General features: G+C 27.4%; 1 protein-coding gene across 1 annotated transcript in view; it reads right to left on the minus strand.

Annotated features, from left to right (window-relative positions):
• Window positions 1-24,189, minus strand: part of LOC113556221 (nephrin-like) — a 414,201-nt gene that overhangs the window by 380,308 nt on the left and 9,704 nt on the right. The gene's annotated exons all lie outside the window — the stretch shown is intronic.

Raw genomic sequence — 24,189 nt, forward strand, 5'->3', positions numbered from 1 at the left:
ACAAATTATGGAGCCGGAGTAAAACAATGTCAGTAAATTTTACTTTATTTGCATCTCAATTAAATTCAATACACAATAAATTATAATGGTTCGTGTCGAAGTTGATACAATTGTGGTAATCATTCGATGTCAATTTACACTAATATATTACTGAAGTCAAAATGGTATTAATTCATTAATAATTAATTAGAAAATGCCAAAAATCTATTGAAACTGTGAATAAAAGATGTTATAAATAAAAAACGTTTTTAGACTATAATTTATTTCAATTTATTATAACTCATTTAAATACGTCTTTTATTATAACTTTTCACTGTTGTACTATATTTTGAATTCAATGATAAAATGTTTATCGATAAATTTACTAATTTTATGTATAAATTCATGTATAATATTAACCAAACTACAGCGCAGCAAGGCTAGACCATGATATTTTACTCAGAATCTTCATTATTCCAATAAAATAATATAAAATATTTTATTCATGAAACTAAATTCATTGTAAAAGATCAATTTAAAACATTTATTTTTTATAGTTTTAATCCATAAATAAAAAACAATTAGATGAACCATAATAGCCATGTAATTTTACTATGCCCGTAGTCTGATAAATTATCAAAATGGCCATAATGTGTACTTATTATACTTTTACAGAACCACATATTATGTCTTACAAATTTTCTACAACTCGTAAGAAAATGATAAAAAAATCCCTGGCAATGGAATGTAAAACATCATCATGGTTGACACGTTAGCGACAAATCTGAGGGCGAGCGTGCAAAGAACATAAAAAAATCACCCTGCATGACTAAAGAGCGTCGTCCTCCGACAGAAATCGATTTTCATACGCGTTCACGTTGTTATGTGCGTTATTGGAGTTTTGAAAAAAAAATTAGCAAGAAAATAAAAAAACGATTTCCAATTACATTTTACCATTATTAATTCATTGTAAAGACATCGAAATATATAATGTTAGGTATTCTATAAATTAATCATTACCATGCTTTATTATTAATTAATTACTCGTGATATTATATTATATAATAATATAATAAATATAATATATAAAAATATAAATAATATAATAATATAAAAATGATATATTGTATTGTACGTGTATATGACGGAACGAGTATTTTGGACGGTAATCACTTGAATGATATTATTAATACGCATTCGTTCAGCATCACGCGCAATATTTAATAATTTTTGATTGTTAATAATATAATATCAATTTGTGATCATCAAGCATTTTTCGTTTAATTAATCTCAAAACGCGCGCGCACTCGCACTTACACACACACACAGATAACCCAAACGTTTAGATGTATACAACGGAATATGTTTTCGTTATTGAAACCGTGCCAAATCATTGGGCAAAACGTATTTCCACGGTTGTTTCCAAACAACAATGAATATAATAAAGAATTCGTGTTTCCCATTTCGGACGAGCCACACACACACACATACACTTATATTTATATATTTATATATAATGCATTTGTGTGTGCATGTGTGTGTGAGTGCGGGCGAGAACTGGAGCTCGTTTATTTTCCACTGGACGTGTAGATTTGCCTACATTTGTCTCGCGCAGCGCCGGAAAATAGCCTTCGTCCTTATTTTATTCGCGCGACGGCGTTTTATATTAAACCCGACGCATCGTACGGGAAACGGAATTCAACTATTTCGCGCACACCTCTTACTCCCTCCATCTCAGTCATTTACCCGTCGTCTCTCATCGCGTACGCACAGCGTCTTGACTTGTAAGCTATATATCGAGAAACCTTCATACAGTATTACAGTACTATAGAATCGGCGTCCAAACGAAACAATTACTAACTTCGTAGACCATTATATGATAAAATCGTGTTAGCTTCGTAGAGATCTCTTGTCGTAATCATTGTTATAAAGATAATGATAATATTAAAATATAGTAACGTATAACAAGTACGCAATTGGAGTATGGTTTTATTTTTAATGTATATACTTTTCGCAAGTGAATATAATGACATGAAATTTGTTCAACATCATGTGTCGTATTATAGGTATACCATATCTACGTAAAATTATACACTATGTTAATCAGTAACTATATTTACAACTACTGCCACCTGTGCACATATAGATTGATAAGTTATGATTTGGGAGGTTAAATCGAATTTTACATTGCGTAAATGGGGGGATAGTATTATACATAAAAATACAGTAAAAAAATTACCAAAAAGAGTTCACTATAATATCTACGTACGTGGATGTTTTTGGAGTTTCCTAATCATTTTTCCCCGAGGGAAACTATAAGAGTTGGAGCATTTATGCATATAAAGGCCGCCATAAAATAACATTGTTTCCTCTGAAAATAATGTTGGGATACGCGTGTATAATAATATATTGTTACTCGCGCTCTTGTCTTTTTCAGCCCGTTAGTCGGGATTTCAACGGCGTGATGTAATGAGATTCCCAAATCTCTGACCCGTAAAAGGAAAGGGGAAAAAATGGTCCATTCCCGAAAACTGTTTTACCGGTTACTATATCAGAAAAAAAAAGAAAAAGAAAGAAAAAAATACTCCCGGAAGTATCTAAATAAAAACAATTTTTAAACAAACTTTGTGACTGTATAGTGTTCATACCTATATATATATATATATATACATATAGTGAGTGTATTCACAAAAGTATACCAGGAGAGAGAGAGCTCAATGGTTCAACTGTTTTATTCGTATACTTGGATGTTTCTTGCAAAAACTTTCGGTAAGCCATTTTTTAAAATTTCAAACATTGTATTAATCAACCACGAGTATTTTTGTACTTCAAACTTTGCACATTTTGACTCTGTAACGCATTAAACAAATGAATTTAAGAAGAAAATAAAGAAATATTTATAAAATATATATTATAGATTTTACAACGATACCGTGTTATCAAAAAAATCTAATCTCTTAATATATTAATACATTTATAATAGTAAAAGTTTTAGTTAAATAGTAAAAATATTATTTTAAAAATGTTTAGAACAGAAAAATAATTACAAATATATTAAATGATTAGTATCTGTTTTTCGTAACGGTTTTATAAGAGAGAAATTATTGTAAATGTAATAATTTAAATAAAATAGATACCTACTAGGTTACATTATTTATTATTAAATGTAAACTCAATCGATTTATAATTAGGTTTATAACCTTTTATAACTACATATAATTATATCATGTCACTTGTTACACTTGTTAAATATTTAAATAGGCATCTATAAGTATTTTATTTTAATTTTCAGAAAAATATAACGACAAATAAAGTACTTATTATAAATTATAAATTAATAAAATATTGGGCCGCTGTACAGTGATAATTATTATTGTCATGGACCAACATAATACGACTGCTGATCGATACATTCTATATACGTCTTCATTGAAGATTGAAGGTTTGAATGTTAGACACGTCGAGTCTGATGATAAAAACGAGGGGGGTGGATGATCGTGCACTTCTAAATAATACCTTATCAATTATTAAATAGGTACTAACACTTATTGTAGTGCATAATAATGAGTATATTTATCTCATCGTCGTAACTTTAATATTATTATTTTTTATTGTTATACGTTTCAGTAAATAATTTACAAATAGATACTAGTTTTCTGATTCTTATTTCACACGAACCGTATGATCACAATCATTACTGATATTATAAACTATTATAATTATTACAATAATACAATATACCTACAGTGATATTGTTATTGGTGTCATTCTTATTAAACAAGTCTTTATATGACAAGAGAAGGTGATTTCATAGCATTTCAAAATAATAATTAATAACTATCGTTGTAAAATATATAATGAAAATAGGGCAAATATGATATGAAAAATAAAGGAATAAGATTAAGGGTAAAAAAGTAGACTTTCAATTATTTTCTTACTACCTATGTAGGTTACGCCATTATTTTTTCATTTAACTTCGAAAATTCTATAGACGGTCCAGGTACACGTATGTATAGTGTATATTATATTTTACGTTGTGCTTGAATAAAATCGTTTGCAGTAAGAATAGTTTTTCCAGTTTTATTACTTTTTTTTTTCATCTTAGGCAAGTCATCATTTTTACTATAATGATGCAGAAACATTTATTTTTGAGTATTGTAGAAATCGTTAATAATCCTGAAGTTATAATAATTACTTATAATAAGTATTATTTAATAAATAACTATAGACATTGAAAATGGAAATCAATACATTTTGAATTTGAAAAAGTATAAGTAATGTTTTACATTTGTCACTTCTCTTTGTAGATAATATCATTATTGGGTCAAAGAGTAAAAAACAATTTTTTTGTTTGTAAATGTCTTGAATTGCCATGAAAAACTACCTCGAGTAGGCCACATAATAAAAATCAACTTTTCATCTTAATCAATACTTATTTTAGTATTATATTATAGTAGTGAATAGAACATGGCATCGCATAATACTAAAATAAAAAAAATAAATAATTGTTTAAAGTAGGTGCTGAAAAAGTGCATTAATTATGTCAGTATAAAAATAATATTATGAAATAGACATATCCTGTAAATTCAAAGCAAGGCTAATTAAAATGATGAGGCCGGTACGAGAAACCTCTCGACAACTATATGTACGCAACTGGCCCGCAAAAGATAACGCGATTTAGTGGTACGTCGGCCCGTGGCAGCGTAAAAGGCGAAAGGGATTTACGCCCGAAATCACCGATAAGAGCAATGCACCATCTGTTTCTATAATATCTAAGATCGTGTACAGAGCCCGTTGGCCAAGTCGTGCGTCCTATGATCCCACAAGCATAAAGGTAAATATAACCGTTATAAGTTTGCCTCGAGATGCGTCCAGACACGATGGACTTTTGTTATACTTTGTCCCTATTTTTGATTATGTTTTCAGAAATACTATCATCACTACTTCCCTCTCACTAAGTGCAGGCACATTCAAATCTTTTCTCATTATGTTTTACCTTACTTATATTTAACTAATTGATTTCAAATAACTAAAATAATTATAATATTATATCAAAACTAAAAATAATGATTATATGTCCCCTAGTAAAGCATATTATCTACTTTTTTAACTAATCTACTACCTAATAAAATATTTTTTTGATTTTTTAGTAAAAATAAGATATTATTATAATATACACACTTTAGCAATGCAATCACGACATTCAATAAATAAAAACATAATTTCCTCTAAGTAATTATTATATAAGGCTAAAATTAAAATATCACTTCTCTTCCCACTTTAACTATTATGTTTATTTTTAATTCTAGTTTAATGTTACAGAATATTAATACAATTATTCAAATTAACAATGTAATATTATATTATGCTACCTATATAATATATTATATAGCCTATGAAAATATGATATGCAATTTCGAAAATAAGCAGACGACGCTTAAAGAATATTACTTCGATCGCAAATTATTCAGATTCACCTAGTACAATGTGTAACTGCAGGTATTATTACAGTTTAGACAATATACAACCATCACAACTCACAAGTACTACAATAACGTGATAATTTTAATTTGTGTTGATACTCATTTTTAAAATACTAATAATTTTAGATATACTTCGTTATAAGTGCAAAATTATATGTGTAATACATTTTGTGTTATAATACTTATGTAGCATACATTTTTTATCTTGTACTAAAATGAACTAAATTATATTATTAAAATATGTATTTCATACAAATCACGATCAAGGGACGAGAAAACCATGACGTCCGTGGGATATGGGAAATATGACTGTGCACATATTTTGTTTAGTGGCGTATCGCTGTTATAATTATTACATTTATGTTTAAGTACGTACTTACATCGTAGGGCGTGACTATGATATATGGTCACCACCACACACGCACACATATACCACGGTATTTTTCTTACACGCTCACGAGTCGTATTAGTATTATTATTAATAATAATAATAATAATAATAACGTTGTGATTACTTCAGTGGTAATTATTATTCTTATGGTGTAATTATCCGTCACACAACATAATACAACTGTATACAATTATAATGTACGAGTATAATGTGACTTCGGCTGACCATCGGACGAGACGCATTCCATCAACGTGTCAAAACTAGTCTGGTCTGTCTGCAGTGTACATGTTTAATAACTGATCTGACCCGTCGATTCGTCCTGACTATAACCTACCACTGCGGGACTTTTGTATACAGGATGTCACTAGTCATACACTTCATCATTTAATTCCTGCCAATATTCAAGGGGATTCTTTTTTCAAATAATTTCAAGTCTCAAGCAAGTAACAAATCTAACGCACTTTGTCGGTTTATATATATTTTGTGGGCAGGAACGCCTTTTACCTTATTACAATAAAATATTTTGTTTTTGACATTATGATAGGGTGACCAGACGTCCCGTGTAAAACGGGATTGTCCCTTTATGATCATCGTGTCCTGTTTTTTCGACAAACTTCGAATGGGACGCTTTTTATCCCGTTTTTAGAAAATGGTCCCGTTTTAATTCCGTTTTTACATATTGTTACATTATATATTTTTTATAAAATCGATCTATGAAACAAATCTAAAATAGTTTAGTTTAGTTTAGTTAATTAAAAGAAAACTTTCCTAATTATTTAAAAAAATTGTATTAGTTTTTAAATGCAACATTATTGTGTTAATTATGATAAAAAAAAAAATATTCCTAAACATTTTCGAATTATTTACGTTAGGTTAATTAACTCAAAAAGGTAAAGTAACAATAATAATTTTTTTAAATGAGGGGGAGAGGTGTAACAACTGTTCCGTTTTTTATTTTTTTTTTAAATGGTCACCTTACATTATGAGAGCAACAGTTTGAAAAAATGTCAACCGGTAATATTGTGAAACCTGTACATGCGTGACATTATTATCTGTAGTTTGGTTAACCGTAAATGAGAGCGATAAACTGTAGTCTACTGTCTTGGGAAAAACTGAGTTCAACTGGTTCTATACCCTACACCATTTTTATAACGATGGAAGGCATAAATATTGATATTTACTTATATACAATCAGTTAAATCGTGCTTTACTGAAGGTATGAATAATATAACGGTGTGCCTATAATAGACAGAATATAACCATGGGAATGAACATAACTATAATATGACATCAACTGAAATTACCACCTCAGTCGATGACCAATCGTGTTTTGCACGGTATAAAAATAGTAATAATTATAATATAAGCTAAAGAGGTAGAACAGATAGATCATTAGGTTTCCGAAAATTTATTGATATTTGCGAAGAAAAAACAACGAAAATTATTATTAGTATCTGAACACTATACACTATATTAGGTAGGTACTTGCAATGTTCGCGAATACAAAATCGCAGCCGTGCATGTGGCATATTGCGACGCCGCAAAACGATTTTCGCATAAACAGGTAAGCTCCAGCTGCCCACGAGGTTTATGTGCACCACGATCACGTACACATTAACCGTATTGTTGTATACCGAAATACTATTATAATATTATACATAAATTCGCTTCCGCGTGGTTGAGTACGGCATACGGTGTATTTAACGGTAGTTATATGCTAATCTAATACAATCGATTTTAAAGTGATACACCATTCGACGTAAAGTCCAACCACAAACTATACTGAACTAATTAAATATAGATTAACCATCTATACCTGACAACGTGTATAAGTAGGTACAGGATAGCTGCAGGTTATCTTTCAGTCTTTGTTTACGTATAGTTGTCGGTTAATATATTAATATATTATTATAATTCTTCCAAACGTTTCTTGATTTGTAAGGTTTTGTTTTGTTTATTTTTTCTTTTAAAACGTATACTTACTGTTCCGGTCTAAAATCGTCTACTCGCCCATATTTTTTTATCAGTAATTTTTATTTTTTCGTCAAGAACGAATAATAAAATATCAATATAGGTTCAAAGATAACAAAACAACAGATAGTTTGAGGAAAAGACAATAACTACTCTTCGTTGATAAATACCACGTGCGATGGACTTATTATTATTATTACTACTGTATAGCGTACGCGCATTGTATCGGAACAACGAAATGAATAACACACGATATTTTATTGTCAATGTGGGTACATATAGGAAGGAATAACATACGATTCACCCGCCAGATTCAAATTATTTATACAAAACGCGGTAAATTGCTGCACATTGTAAAAACTATAATAACAAACAAAAACCACAAATCCTATACCCGTTATACAGTAACATAAGATTTATCAATCAATCTACTTATTTATATTTTATTATCGTGGGGGGTTCTCGTCGAACACCCGTACACGAGTAAATAATATACAGATGCCGGACGGAACAAACTTATCGTCAAAACGTCTATCATCAATACGTCCGAGTTTGGGGCAAGTGAAAGAAATCCGAATAGTCATCGCTGTAACACGCTGTTCGAAGACGTATTTTTTTGTATTATTATTTATTTATTTATTATACTACAACAAAGTCGACTGTTGTCAAGAATCGTTATCGTAATAAGCGTCTACGATAATAATATACCTATAAGCTTTATTTTTACAAATATACGACAGATGAAAATGTAACATAATGAAAGTATATATATTTTATAAAGAACTAAATATAATATGTAGGAGGGTACACACTACATACCATTCAGGTAGTGAATATTGAAAAAATATTAAATAATATTATAACATGTACTGGATGGAGCCGAATAAATTATATGCATTGAATATTATTGTGTTCACTAGAAATTTCACCTACGTCCTTTTATAAATCATCTATTTTGGCTATTCTAACTATTTAAGAGTTCGTTATATTATTGCACTTCGAAATGAATTCCATTATGTATCCGTTGTGCAGTATTGATTAGATATTTTACCTCTTAAAATATCTACACATTAAAATTTTATTATATTACATGGTAGGAATCTATACTATAATAGGTAAATAATATAAATAAATAATAATATTATTACAAGTATAGAAAGTTATACGTTGATAAACTATTATAAAAAAACATAAAACTATTTTCATTAAATTAAATTAAAATAATATAACTATAATAAAAATGTATTTAAATTTTCAAGGCACTTTACAATATGCATAATGGATAACAGCTGACTGAAAACAAAAAAATAACACCATTCTATACATAAATTACAATATTGTAGTTTTATAAATATCACAAATACATTTATCAATATCAAATCAAAACACTTGTATTATTCGTATTAATTTATAAATATAATTTATTGTAATATAGTATTAAAATTGTTGTCACTAATAACGCAATTGAAACGTATAGTCTTATTAACATATTTCGGGTGACAAAAAAATAAATAAAGTTTTAACCACTTAAAGGTAAAGGTAAATTATATTATGCAATTTTGGAAAAGACGAATAAAAAACAATAATTAATAGTGACTATGCGTGAACAAATAAATGTCATATAATACTATATTAATAAAATTAGTAATTTATTTAGTCGTTGAAATAATAACGACTACTGCTTGTACGTCAACGAACTTAGTAGTTTATTTTTCCATTTTATTTTCAGAATAACATTTTGTATTTGTAAATCTCGCGGTATGCGTGTATGCACAGATGTATTGCATATAATTTAATATTATATTATTACACTGAATTCAGTCAAATTTCTTTTCCCTAAAGATTGTTTAGAAACCATAAATCATACTATCGTACTATAATATGTATAGCAACGAATAACGATTATGACAAATAATCGTCAATTACCCAATGGCCTATGGTGATAAATGGCAATATTGTTTAAAAACGTGACACCAAAATACAGTCTGACCGAGAATCGTGCAAACATAAAATCTTGTATGAAATTGGAATTTAGGATATTCTAAAAATGTTGGTATCATTTAATAAAATAACTAAACAGTATAAAGAGTACCTATTTTATGTAGATAATTACATAATTTCCTAGTCATTTGTAAAAATTGCCTAATATAACGTTAATAAACGACAAAAAATGTGTATTTTGTAAAATTATAAAAGCTGCGTTTAAAATACTCATATCATCTCTACTCTTTATTCGGCATATTAAAAACAAATAATTATTAGTTTTTATTAATAAAACTATTCAGTTAAGTTTTTGACTTGTGGAAAATTTTGAATTATGAGAAATTTGCTCAAATTTTCATAATACGATACAGGAAATCTAAATATTCATATCTTACGTGAAATTGCGTATTAAACATTGCTTCAATTCTCCCTATAATGTTAGTTTCAGCCCACTTTTAAATTTTTCCGATGACATGAGTTCTTGTTGTTAGGTTGGATTAACACGCTGCATTAGTGACTACTTAAAATGTATTTTTTTTATGTCACTAACGGTAGATTGTTTTACTAGGATATTGCATGACAATTATATAATTCTATAATATACACATATATTTGTGTGTGTGTGTCTGAGTGAGTGAGTTATAAACTGCATCGCATAACATACTTGCCATGGTCAAACGTCCGAACCAATTATTATTATTATCGCTTCCCATGGCAATAAGCGTAAACGACGCCGCTGACCACCACTTTGGAGTAGCTTTTAACGCGATTGCCTTCACAATACGATGTTAGAATTTCGTTTTCGCACGGTACTCCTATTGCGCGACGCCTGTACACACACAATACATAATTACAGCAAACCATCCGTAATTCATAATCATAATGATATACGAAAAGTATTATATGTTAAATCCAATACAATTTCTGATAGCGCCTCAAAATTACAAATAGCAACATTGCCGACGGTTATGAAGATTCGAAGGTATTCATAAGCTACACCAAATCAAACACTTGACTAATACAAATAATATATATCAAAAACTTAACTATCCAATTAACTTCTTTCTTAAGCGAATTTTGAATCTTTAATCAACCTACTATTACCTCACAAAGACAATTGTTGTCGACAAATCAATCTAAAAAAATGTCAACTAACCAAAATACCGTTTAACCTTTGTCAATATTATTATTAAACGGAAAAAAAAAACAAAAATTTACTTCAATATTTGCCATACGATACAAAAAAAAAAAATTAACCTCAAGTTAATAATTAAAGAAATCGAACGAATAAAAATAATGAATTTGAAGTTCTGATTGTGAATGGTTTCCCTTTTCAAGTATTCAATTTTTGATTTATATTCTTTATTTGATTCTAAAATTTACTTTTTATGCATGGTTTGTATACATTTTAAATATTTTTTATAATAAGAAGAAAAAAAATTATACAAGGAAATGTGGTAGCTGTCATTGCATCTAAAGATTATTATAATATTAACATATTTCGTTATATTCGAAATTGCACAGCCGTTAAATGTATTATTTTTGGACTCAAAAATTTAGAAAAATTCATCAATGAATTGAATTCATAATTTTAAGTGGTGGGATACAATGCGTTTCTTAGGTGTCTGGTTTTTTTTTTTTTATCGCACTATTAACTAGGGTTAAATCATAAAATATATATTATTATAATTCCACAGTTTCACAATTGTACATATTCTAGTGTACATTTTTAAGAGATTTGTTTTCATTTTAAAAATAGCCAATAGCGGGGGAATACAATTTAACTCCTTAAAATGTTATATTTATTATAAATAAAAACAGGAACTTTATTATGTAACGTAAAACGCACATATTATTATAATATACATCATATAATATCTGTTTCTGTGATAGGCTTAATGTAGGCTGCTGACGAATATTTAGTACCGAAGATGGAAATTACGTCATTAAGTTACTTTTTATTATATATATTCCAATACCATTGATGGAATACGATACATTTAAATTGTTTTGTCATTCCGTAAGTCGACCTCAAACAACAATAAATAATTACGTTAAAAATATGTAATAAATGACGATATTGACGAACACACGGCGATGTGCATAGGCATTTTAAGTGCACCACAATCAAATTCCGATTAACATTACAATGAAGATATTTTTTTTAATTAAGATTCCTTTTCATTTTATGTAGTTATTTTTTTTTTTCTAAAAATTACACGATTCATTGTTTCATGCACATCAAAGCAGATAATAATTTAGTAACTTTTCGAAAAACCCTGGAATTTCGTTAGCCAAATTAAACCTTTATAGTATATCATACAATAAACTAATATTGCTGCAGTGTATATAATACAACAACATTTTCAGCATTACATAGATTCTATTATTCTTTTATTACAATATATAGGTAGTCTTTTTTATGTAAAATCGTTATTGTGCCCAAAATTCTCTGCTTTGGTTAATCGGTTGAACTGTGTAGAATAAACGAAAGGCGGTAGAGTGGGAACGCATTTAATCACTTACGTCTGATAATTTATATACATATATTTTTTTGTTGTCTGCGAGTATTGGATTTCAGTCGATCGCCGTTTTATTATAATATTATAATAAACATTTATAATAAAGACGAGCATTTTTTTTTTAAATTTCGCATATTAAATATTCAATAAAAGTAAATAATATACAATGATATGCGAAAACGGAGCGTCGGTTATTAGTGCCACATCGATAAACGTCAACAACTTAGCCCTTAAAAGGGGCAACTAAATATATAATATATAATATGCATTTAACGTCATGTTATTGAGTACATCCACACAAAGGTCAAGTATATATTTTTTACTATCACAGTAATATAAAAAAAAATTGAGATGGATTCCATTCAATTCGATTTTGATGAATCGCTGTCGACCGAGAAATGTCAAATAGAATTTCCACTTCCGATATTTGTATATTAATAATTAATAATATCACAGTTACATTTTAATATCTTGAATATTCTCAACAGAAAAAAAAATATATTGTATCTATCTTAACTATGCATATTTCGTTTTATCGTTTATTTACACATAGAAATAATCTTATATAATGGCGGAATGCTTAAAATAATAATAATATCGAAGACATTGAAATCCGTTATAGTTGTAAATATACGATTTTTCTTACATTGACCGTTAGCTATAAAGGATTTAATTTCAGTGTGTTATAGACATTAAAAAGTAATATAACACTAAAACGTTAAAATTTTAGAACCAAAAATATGTAGTGTATAATAATATTTAACTGGTTGCTACAGTTACTACACCAATAGGTATTAACATATGCAACCATTTATATCTACACTATATCTAACCGATATTTGAATGACAGTATTACGACTAGTGATACAAACCATAAAATTTCACATACCAGGATGTTTCATTTACATCTGATTTTAGACTAAATCTACTATAAAAATAAAAACAAACAACAATTTTAATTTTGGATATCATTAGGATTTTTATATCACTCAAACCATAAGCATCGTAGATGTTGACCGATTTAATGCTAATTTAATTTAATGCACACTCAAGCTATGTAAGCTGTTTTAATAACAACCACAGTTTTGAAAATACCTCTTAATGGTCTACCGCATGTAATACGTGTATTTCCATGTATATCTTTGTCTTGTGTATTTTTAAAACGTGTTATTTTTGTTTAGAAACAGTGAACAAATTCTTTAGGAGTGCAGCAAATGAAAATATTCTAGTTAATATAATATTTTATGTAAAAATTACAAAAGAAAATTTTACATAATAATATATTAGGACAAAAAAAATCAATAATATTATCGTTTTCTATAAGTTCTAACGAAACTTTCAGATCTATAATAGTATAATGCAAACCAATATTATTCTAAACCCTCGATTTGGTTCGAAAACAAAATATTCCTTTGTATACAATACCAAATATATCATTTAACAGACTAAAAAATATCATCTTTTAAAATAAATCTTCAAAGTATTTTCCAAGTGTGTTCCCGGCTTTCGACCGAGTGTGACATGAAAGATCGACTATACAAACTCAAACTTTTTTTACCTGTACCATATTATACATATAATTAATCACTTATATCTCGAAAACTGCTCTATAATCTGATATGAAAGCTCATACTCATCATAATTTTGCATTAAAACTTATTTACCCCAAAGCAGCGACCTCTCTCCCAACCTGTTTAATATTTACACAGATAACATACCTACCTGTAACTAAAAAAACCACTGGCCACGTGGTCACCTACGTAAACGACACTGTAATACTTTGTGCCAAAAATGATAAAAAAATAAGAAATATCCAACCTACTAAAAATACACTTAAATTCAATTTTAAATTAGGCAACTATGTGCGAATTAAAATAAATCTTGACAAATTTGTCAATGAATAATTTATATAAAAAATAGCAGATTCTCTACCTGTTCACTTTCAAAGTACTCAAATGCCATCATCTTCTGAAGTCAAATATCTTGGAATCGCTATTGATAAAAGAATAATTTGGGGCTCCAGCCTTAACTGAAAATAAAAACCCTTAACAACAGACTACATCTACTTCGTCCAATTTTAAAATCAAATCTCCCAATTCGCCCTAAACTTATTATATAAAAATCTCTTTTGAGTCCCATATTAGCATATGCGATTCAAATTTGGGGCTGCGCCAAGCTATCTCAAATTCTTACTATATACCAAACGATTTCAATCGATCACTCTCCGTATGATAACCTCAGCGCCATGGCTTGTATTACACTTTGACCTCAAAATAAATAGAATCAGTTGACCAACTAGCTACCTTACATTACATATAATTGTAAAATTCATCCAATGCACAACTCATAAATTACACCTATCGACTCAAGAGAAAATATTGCAGAAATGTATTAACCTAAAATAGTATAACACGCTAGATTCTATTATTGATTAGCTTCTTTCTTCATATTATTTTATAATTAAAATGTATATCATTAGCATATTTTATTATTTATTTATTGTGCTAATCTAACACAGATTGTAAATATTCTTTTTTATAATAAAATACTTATTTATTGCAATATTTATAGTACCATCAAAATTCATAAATAAATTAGTTAATATCAGTATACAAACAAATAGGTATTATATTTTCCAATCATAATTTTGAAAGTAAGCTGTGTATTGCGTTTATATTAAACACGACGTTTTAAAGAGTAATGATGTAAGTGTATAAATTTGTTATTTTAGTTATGAATATAATAATATACCAACTATGGCGATGATGAATAGCTGTTGTTAATTAGAATTAATATCAACAAATGTTGTCTTACTGGAAAACCAACGAATACACGCGTATAATTACACTATTTCTTGCAAATAATAAGGTATCAAGTCTTATTGGAAAACAAAATTGCACTTAATGAAGAAAAAGAATGCATATCCCGATTAAACACTCGATAGTTTTTTTCCTTTGACAAACTATTAGTTAAATCAATAGGTATGTGAACAACATTTGAAAAATAAACTCTTCCTTAAATGAAAAAAAAAACTATGTATTTTATATACATTACGCACAGCCTGTATATTATTACAACGTCATGCAACGTAGGTATACATATATACACACAATAAGAAGTGTCCACCCTCATCACTTGAATACGGAAAAATGATTTAGAAAGAAAACGTAATATAGGTTAGATAGGTACCCTAACGCCAAAGAAAAAAGTGCAAGTCACTTGCGTGAGCCGACTGTTGTTTACTCGTCGGTGCAACAAAGTGCTTCATTTTATAATAGTTACTCTACTAACCACCCGACACTAGAAAATGAACCAGAGCCTTGACGCGACACCAATGTAAACACAATAATGTATTATGTGATAATATTTTATCACTTAAAGTCGCTGTCTGCGCGTACATAAAACTACTTCACCAGACCAACGGTCTGCGAATCGTACCCACAGTTTATAATACCACGATATCTCTATACGTACAATATCATTATAATGAACAAACAACTACTATAATACCTACAAAACTAAAATATGTGTTTATAGTTGTATATTATGAGAAAGCCGCAGACGCATTTCAGATTTGTGGCGACGAGCACGTGTATGCGTAAACGAGTATTATGTGTGTACGTATGTGGGATATTTAAAAAATATTAATTATTGTTACAATTTTTCCACATTCAATCCACCCACCCAGTGTTTATTAAACCACATTTCCGTTAATTTAGTAATAATCATATAGATTAACTATTTGCTACGTTACTTTAATACACCATAATTCATGCTAATGCTCAAAAGTATATTGCGTGAATTAATATCTACAAAAACCAAATTACGCTTCAGAAATATTATGTATTTTATAGTTGCAGAAAAAATAGATTGAAATTAGTTCTATACAAAGTTTAAAGAATAAGACAAATTCTATATATATATGTATCGCACTGGTATGTCGTACATGCAACTGTCTTTAACCTTACACATTTTTAATTAATATGCAGTGATACACACATCTTTTTCTTGAAAATCTTAATCATGTTACCCATGTCTACAGCTAAGATTTTAACCAAAAATATTATTGGACAGTTATGAAAAAAAAACTAAGATGATTGAACCAATGATTTACAATACTGGAAAACGAAAGTTTTCTAAAAAAAACATGTTTATGGTTTATACTGTGACATGTTTGTAATTATACACACGGACTTCATGTTCAACCATTAAACATTTTTAAAATTAATACATTAATGAAATTATCATACACATTCTATTATTATGCACTGACTTGCAGCAGCGCATCGAACAATTATTCAATTAATTCATTCCGATTTGAGTTTAGTAATTACGTTTGGTAATTACACGGACAGCGTGAATAAACCATAATATTTCAAATTTACATTTTCTGTGCATGCTAATTTCATATATTTACGATCGAAAATATGATTTTAATAACCAAAATCAAAATGCAGTATATTCTAACGGTATAATAATATTATCATGTTTTATAATATTAGACTAATCTAAATATAACACGAGTTTAAGTGTATACGCTGTGTACAAATAACCAACAGTATTACACTTAATGATATAACGTTGCAAAGATATTATGTTCATACAAGAAGGCGCTTAATATTTCAACCAAAACAAAATATAATTGAAAAAATTTTTTTTAATTATATATCTCATGAATTATGACTAATTACTTTTTTGTTTGGTTGTTTAGCAATCAATATTGACGTTGGAAAATTTTTTATTGTTCGTCAGACTTTATTTTATTAAATTTAACAAAAATATTTATTTCTAATTTAAAAAATGTGTATAAAATTTAAAAACTCGTCAAAAGGTAAAAATAAAATAATAATAATAATGATAGTACAAATATAAAATGTGATATGTAAAGGTACATGGTACATTATAATAAATTTATAATGTATAAGTATTTTTCTTGAGTTTCATTTTGTTTTAATTAAATAGTTTTTTCTTAAGAAAATTTGTTTTTTACATACTATTTATTTTATTATTTTTGTATCTAACACTCATTTACATTTAATTAATATTAATTTAATAATTAAATTCATTAATCATTAATCATGAATGCTAAGATTTAATTATTGTTACCGAAGAACGTTAATTAGTTATATTTTCTATTAATGATATTTCCATAGCTTAATAACTATGTCATTATAATTGAAATATTATCTTTAGTACATGTTAAACTTAAAAACTACTCGTTCGAATTTTATTTTGATACGTTAGAATTTTAAAAAACAAATGTCTGCAAAATAATTTAAAGTAGATTTACGGTTATAATTTGATGAAAAAAAGGGTGAGTACTGAATATGTTTGGAAAATCACCCTGTATAGTGTATATACAATAGAGAAATAAAATGTCTTATCACGTCATAATATATAATACACGAACCATCTATTGATTTGAATCATTTACGCATTACGATCAAATTCTTATTTATAAAATATAAATACATAACAAAAATATTCTATAACAATTTTTAAAATATCGTTTAAAATTAAATTCTCAAATTATAGTTTTTGAAATATTACCTAATAAATAAGGTAATAATAATATAATTATATTCTTTTGCGTCATAATTATTACAGTGTTAACTTCAAACATCGAATGTGCGACGGATACACATAAAACATATAAGTAACAAACGATCACGTTTCATTAGAAATCATGTTTAGAGTTATTTCAAATTGACAGAACATCATTACTAAAAGAATCATGAGCAACATTTTCAGTAAAATTGTGATTATTCTGAAGTACGGACATAATAAAAAATGTGTATATATGTTGCGTTTTATGTACAAGTACTATTAAACATATTATCAAGGATATCGTTTTGAATACTAACTGTAGAATAACCGATTAAACAGAAGAATACAGAATATCGTATAATTATAACCATTATTCGTTACACCCACTTTTAAAATTAATTCAAATATATATAATATATATTAACCTATTATTATATAGGTTTTATAGTATTTATATAAATATATTTTAACACTGATACACGTTTCATATGAACTGTGAGAACATATTATAATGTATATATATTTACTGAGGTATTTACCAGTATTTGTGTTAGTTGCATCACAGCGTTTAATTTAAATATATAATTTTAGGGTCGAAATCATTAAAATCAAAAAAATCGTTTAACTGTGACTTTCTGGTTTCCGGTTTTAACCACCGCAGTTGGTAATATATTACTTATATTACTCTATTATATCTATTAAATTGCGTTCAAACGAATTTTACCTTTTTTCTTTTATTAGTATTATTATAATAATATTATGATTATTGTTTTTCACTTTTATTGAGGTATGCCAATAATGTTATGACGATACGAAACTTATTATAGACATTATATTGTTTTAAACAACTCGTTCCAACTGCATATATGTTATATACGTGCGTATATAATAGTGTGAGAATAATGAAATCGCTTATCAACGTATAATAGCAGTAATAATTTATTTCCCTAATGGATTATAATTTATAAATAATAAAATTCACCTCCGTAATTCAACTGTATCGTCAAAAAAAGTCTTGACTCGAGTCAGGGACGATCGACAAACTTTTTAAGCGTTTTTTTTATAGTAATATTGTTATTATTTTTTCTTTTTTAACTTTCAAACAACACACCACGCGACACCGTCGCCATCTCGTATATTACAACAATCAATGTACGGGGTTACAGTATAGCAAGTTAGGTGTATATTGTACAACGTAAAACTTATATTTTTATAGCATATTATTAAAATAATAAAAAATAATAACAATACTATTAACCAAACTGTTTGTTACTTATTTATAACGTTTAACAGCATTGTGAATTGCATTATATTTCTTCAATGCACTTTATTACATCATAAATTTCTTGCAGAAATAATTGTCTAGAAATAACTTTTTTTCGTTGTGTTTACCAAACACAATTTTATTTTCTGCACGCTTATTATTATTGTTACAAAAAAAATTATCGTCAGTGACGTCGATCGACTTTTGATCGGAATTATAATAATACATCAATTGATATTTTGCTAACACAATAATAAATCGCATATTATATATACACACACAAGGTTTAATCGAGCAAACATAAAACGTACGTGACCGGTACCGTAATTCTCGGCTTGATTTAGGGCTCGCTACAGGTCAGACGAATGGTTGTGTATATTGTGTGTATTTCTGGATTAGAGCACCGGAAGATAAAATAGACGTGGAAAAATTATATTAAACACTTGATTGACGTAGCCGATAATATTACACTAATACAGCGTATACAGAGGGATTGTTTCTATTATCAATGATATTTTTTAAATTAACCTCTTCCATTCTCCTTCTCAAACTATGAGGTATATCCAGAAAATAAGTTCGGTTTTTCATTACAACTTCTTGTAGATTTTACATGGAAACAATGTGATCATTTACCTTACGGCCCAGACTTAGCACCTAATGATTTTCATCTTTTTTACATATGAATCATATCTTAGTGACCAAAACTTCAACGACAACGCAAAAGAAGCTTTTGACCATAATTGCGACCACATGTGGTATCTTTCTAAGATGAAGGAGTTTAAAAACTAGTGTCCTATTATAATGAGTATTTAAATAATGATAGCAACTATGTTGAAAAATAGCTTAATATTTGTACTTAACATTTCAATAGATTGTTTTTTTAAATATATATTTTGCTTATTTTAATTTCCCGACGGAACTTACTTTCTGGATACGACTCGTATATTATATAGCTAATAAATATATTTGTATATTTTATACCTAATATTGTACACCTACATGCATTAATAGTTATTATTATTATAGTAAACGTATATTTAATGAATGTATAACTTGTTGTTATAGTATAATTGCATTATGTTTATATTAAAGTCAATGAGTTATAGCTATATATAATATGTATTTGTATACAAATAAAATAGTGAAACAATATATGTTTCGCTGTTTTATAATGTACTATTCCAGTTATTTAAATTTGTATAATCACATTATAATTGCATTTTGACTTTTAGTAAACGAATGCAACTTCTACTCATAATCAAGGACAACTTAAATATATATGATCACGCAACTGATCAGATACATAATGTGCATGCTAATATCAATAAGTTCATTTCCAGTTAGTTAAGTATTACTAGTAGTTTTATTTTATTTTTATTCAATTTTCAAGTTAAGACATTATTTTATCTCGAAGTATAACTGAAATAAAATACTTTACGTTGAACTATTAAAAACTGTCTAAAAAACTGAGTTGATTCAATTTATCAATTTACTCAACTTTCACATCTAGGCATGCTACTATACATATGCAATTGTAATAATATAACGTAACATTCAACAATAAAACGCTAGATGCATCACAATAACTATTATTACGCTTGTGAATAATAATACAATATTGTTTCTATACGAATGTCGCTATTATAGTGAATATACTTAGTGAAGTAGCCCTGTGAAATGAAATCTTAACTATTACACTTGTTGTAGAAAATATGTAGAAAATACGATTAATTACCTACTATGCTTAGCGTTAGTATATTTTCATATTAAGATTTCAATACATTTATTTTAATTTTTAACAGTATTGCTAAGTTGAAAAATTGTTCAATTATGTACAATACATGACTTAAAAAATAAAATAACTAATACAACAAATGGTCCAAAAATTTTCCATAAATGTAGAATTCTATAGTACTCAACCGTCTCAACCACCAATAAATAAAAAAATAAAAATTATGATATCAATCGAAAATATTATAAATTTATGTGTTTAACCTTGAAGTATCGATTTTGATAGTTATTTTTAGTCAATTAAAATGTACTCAAACTTCAATCAAATTATTAAAATAACTAAATATAAAATTCAATAATCTGTATGTACCTATTTATGTATAGTTGGGTAAATATTCTCTTAGTTAAAATTGTTATTCTTAATTTTTCGTGACGAATTAAGATAACCTAACTACACTTTACATAATACCTTACCATACTCCATTTCATGTAAAATCTGACATGTTTAACATTTTTAATCATTAAATTATTTATTTTAATGATATATTTTAATTATTTATTATTATCTAAGTGTGTGATAAAAATGTCGTTTACACCAATATGTTATTTGATATCATTTCTTTTGGATAAATACAATAATTTTTAGTAGGTATTCATGAGTGCGTGACTCATGAGAAATATTTAGGAGAAAAATCCATTAAACAGCTTAATCGCATTTGAATGATTACTTGTTTAGTCTTTGAAATATTATGAACGCGTTCAATGTATTTTGGAAAAATATCACGTACTGACAAAAAAAAAGTTAACTTAATAATAATAAATAATATACAAAGAACACTATACAGTACATAGCGCCAAATGACGCATGTTTCGATGGTAAATTTTTCAATAATAATAAGTTGCATTCCGATGTTGAAGTAGAAAGTTTTGATAGATAAGGAATTGTAAGTTAAATCATTAATTGTTTATACTGGAAATTCCATTAGTATTTGAATTAAAGAGTTTTCAATTAATTTAAGCTAACAAATATGAGTTAATTTTATACAAACATACAAATCTTTAAATTTAAATAATTATTCACCAATATTTGGTAAAAAGTTTGCCAGAATATCAAATAGTTTAATGAATATTTTGTAAAAACTTTATTATCAAATAAATAACATAGGTATTTACAGTATTCTATAAAATATGGTATGGGTATAATATAAGAAAAAAATTCTTTTAACGTATTAGTTACACATTTATAAGATACCTTAGATTTTTTTTTGGAAAATAAATTATTGTAAGAATTAAAAGTCATTAAAGTCATTAAAAAAAACGCATATTATCCACATTTACATATTATAAAAATACAACACAATTTCAAATCGTAAAGGTTTTTTCGAATAACTATAATAAATTAGATTTTTAATAATATTATATTGTGGTTTCGCACAATTATTATTATTATTATTATATTATTTTAACTTCGTCAAATGAGAGTAATGGTATTTTATTATTTTATCAATTGATATGTTTTTTTTTTAAATAGAAAAAATGTACATAAATGTAATAGTGCTATTACTGATATTTACCAATTTACTAAGTCGTATAATATATGAAATTCGTATAAGTTCTTATGTACAGTATTTTCTATGCTGTGTACCAAACTATAAGGTGTCTACTTTGAATACATTTTGTGCGCTCTATAGCTATTTCAAGTTCTAACACCCGAATGCTTAGCATCAATAGTATCAATTTGTTACTCTGAAGGTTGTTCGTTTTTGTTCTATCTACTGCTATACTAAATCGCATACCATTGCTGTTGCATATTGGAATTATACCATTTTTAATCGTATCCATTATCAAAGACCAATTTATGTAAATCAGTGCTTTCTCTAAAAATGTCCTAATCTCATTTCTACCTATATAGCGCTTCTAAAATAATAGGTATATTCTTTTAATTTGTACACATGAGTCCCAATTTTTATATAATAGTCGAACATAATGCAATTCAAATATTTATATATATTAACTAAGTATTATAAGGAAGAGGAAACGCGCAGATTCCATTCAAGTTTAAATTCGAACCATTGTTCGCAAACCGTCCACAATTTCAAAACCTTCCGACCATTGACGAACTTAAAGTTTTTAGCTTCAATCTCACTTTGTGTTTTTTGATTCGAAAAATTCAAGACCCGAGAGATTGGACGATATCAACGTAGATACACTCTGTAAGTATGCCTGCTAGTTTCAAAGGGTTCTTATAATATGTATATATTAGTTAAGCTGGTCGACTAACGCAGGAAATCCATTTTAGTAGTATAATTTAATTGTATAAAATACTATGAACGGTTGTACTGCTGAAGGTATATAGTGAGTTAAATATTAAACTGTACTCAGGACATCATCAAATTTTAGTATAATAAAAATTATATTTTAAAAATACTGTCCGGAGACTTTGGCATAATAATTGAAGTAAAAGATACGACTTTTGAAGACCTTACGATCATCAAATATAATCTGATAATGGTTATTGAAAACATGCCTCAACTGAGTAGGCAAATAACATTTATAACTAACAATAAGTAATTAAATTAATAATTTTATTTTTATGATGTTAGTATGATATTTTAATATATATTTTTCTCATTTTGGCTGTAAGTTAAGATTTATTCTATACGTAAATTATTTAGATCATAATAATTATCGGAGCCACGATAAAATGTCATGTTTTGTTTTTTTTTTTTTTTTTGTATATGCGTAGAGAATTGGAGACATAATGACTCTATTTCGTTTGATAATCTCTAAGAATCGGTGCAAAATAATTATTTATAATATCATATATTCAAACATAGTATATAAATAAAAACGATATGTGTCAATACTCAGTTATAACTCTGATACCATTATATTTACGTTTATATAGCAAACAACACCAAATTTATTGTCATTTACGAATATGATAATGCGTGAAAATAAGTAAAGAAACAACCGATTTGTATTCCATGTCAAACAAGATTTGACAATTTATTTCGGTAAACTACCCTCGTACCTTAGCGCTAGTACCTATAGTGCTCGTGCATTTTACTTATGCCTATTATTACGCAACGCTACATACGCTATTGCATAAATTTCAGACTAGGCATGAATAAATTTAAATACATATATGCGTCAAATACTCATAAGTGTAAAGACATTAATCTATTTTAGTTTTAAAAGTAACATATGATTTAAAAAAATATTCATTTGAAATTTGAAATTAATTTAATAATTTTAATTATAATATTATATTTCACAATTAGATTTTCTTTTTTTTTACCAGAATTGTTTTAGAGA

This window comes from Rhopalosiphum maidis, chromosome 3, assembly GCF_003676215.2.
Source record: "Rhopalosiphum maidis isolate BTI-1 chromosome 3, ASM367621v3, whole genome shotgun sequence".
NCBI lineage: Eukaryota > Metazoa > Arthropoda > Insecta > Hemiptera > Aphididae > Rhopalosiphum > Rhopalosiphum maidis.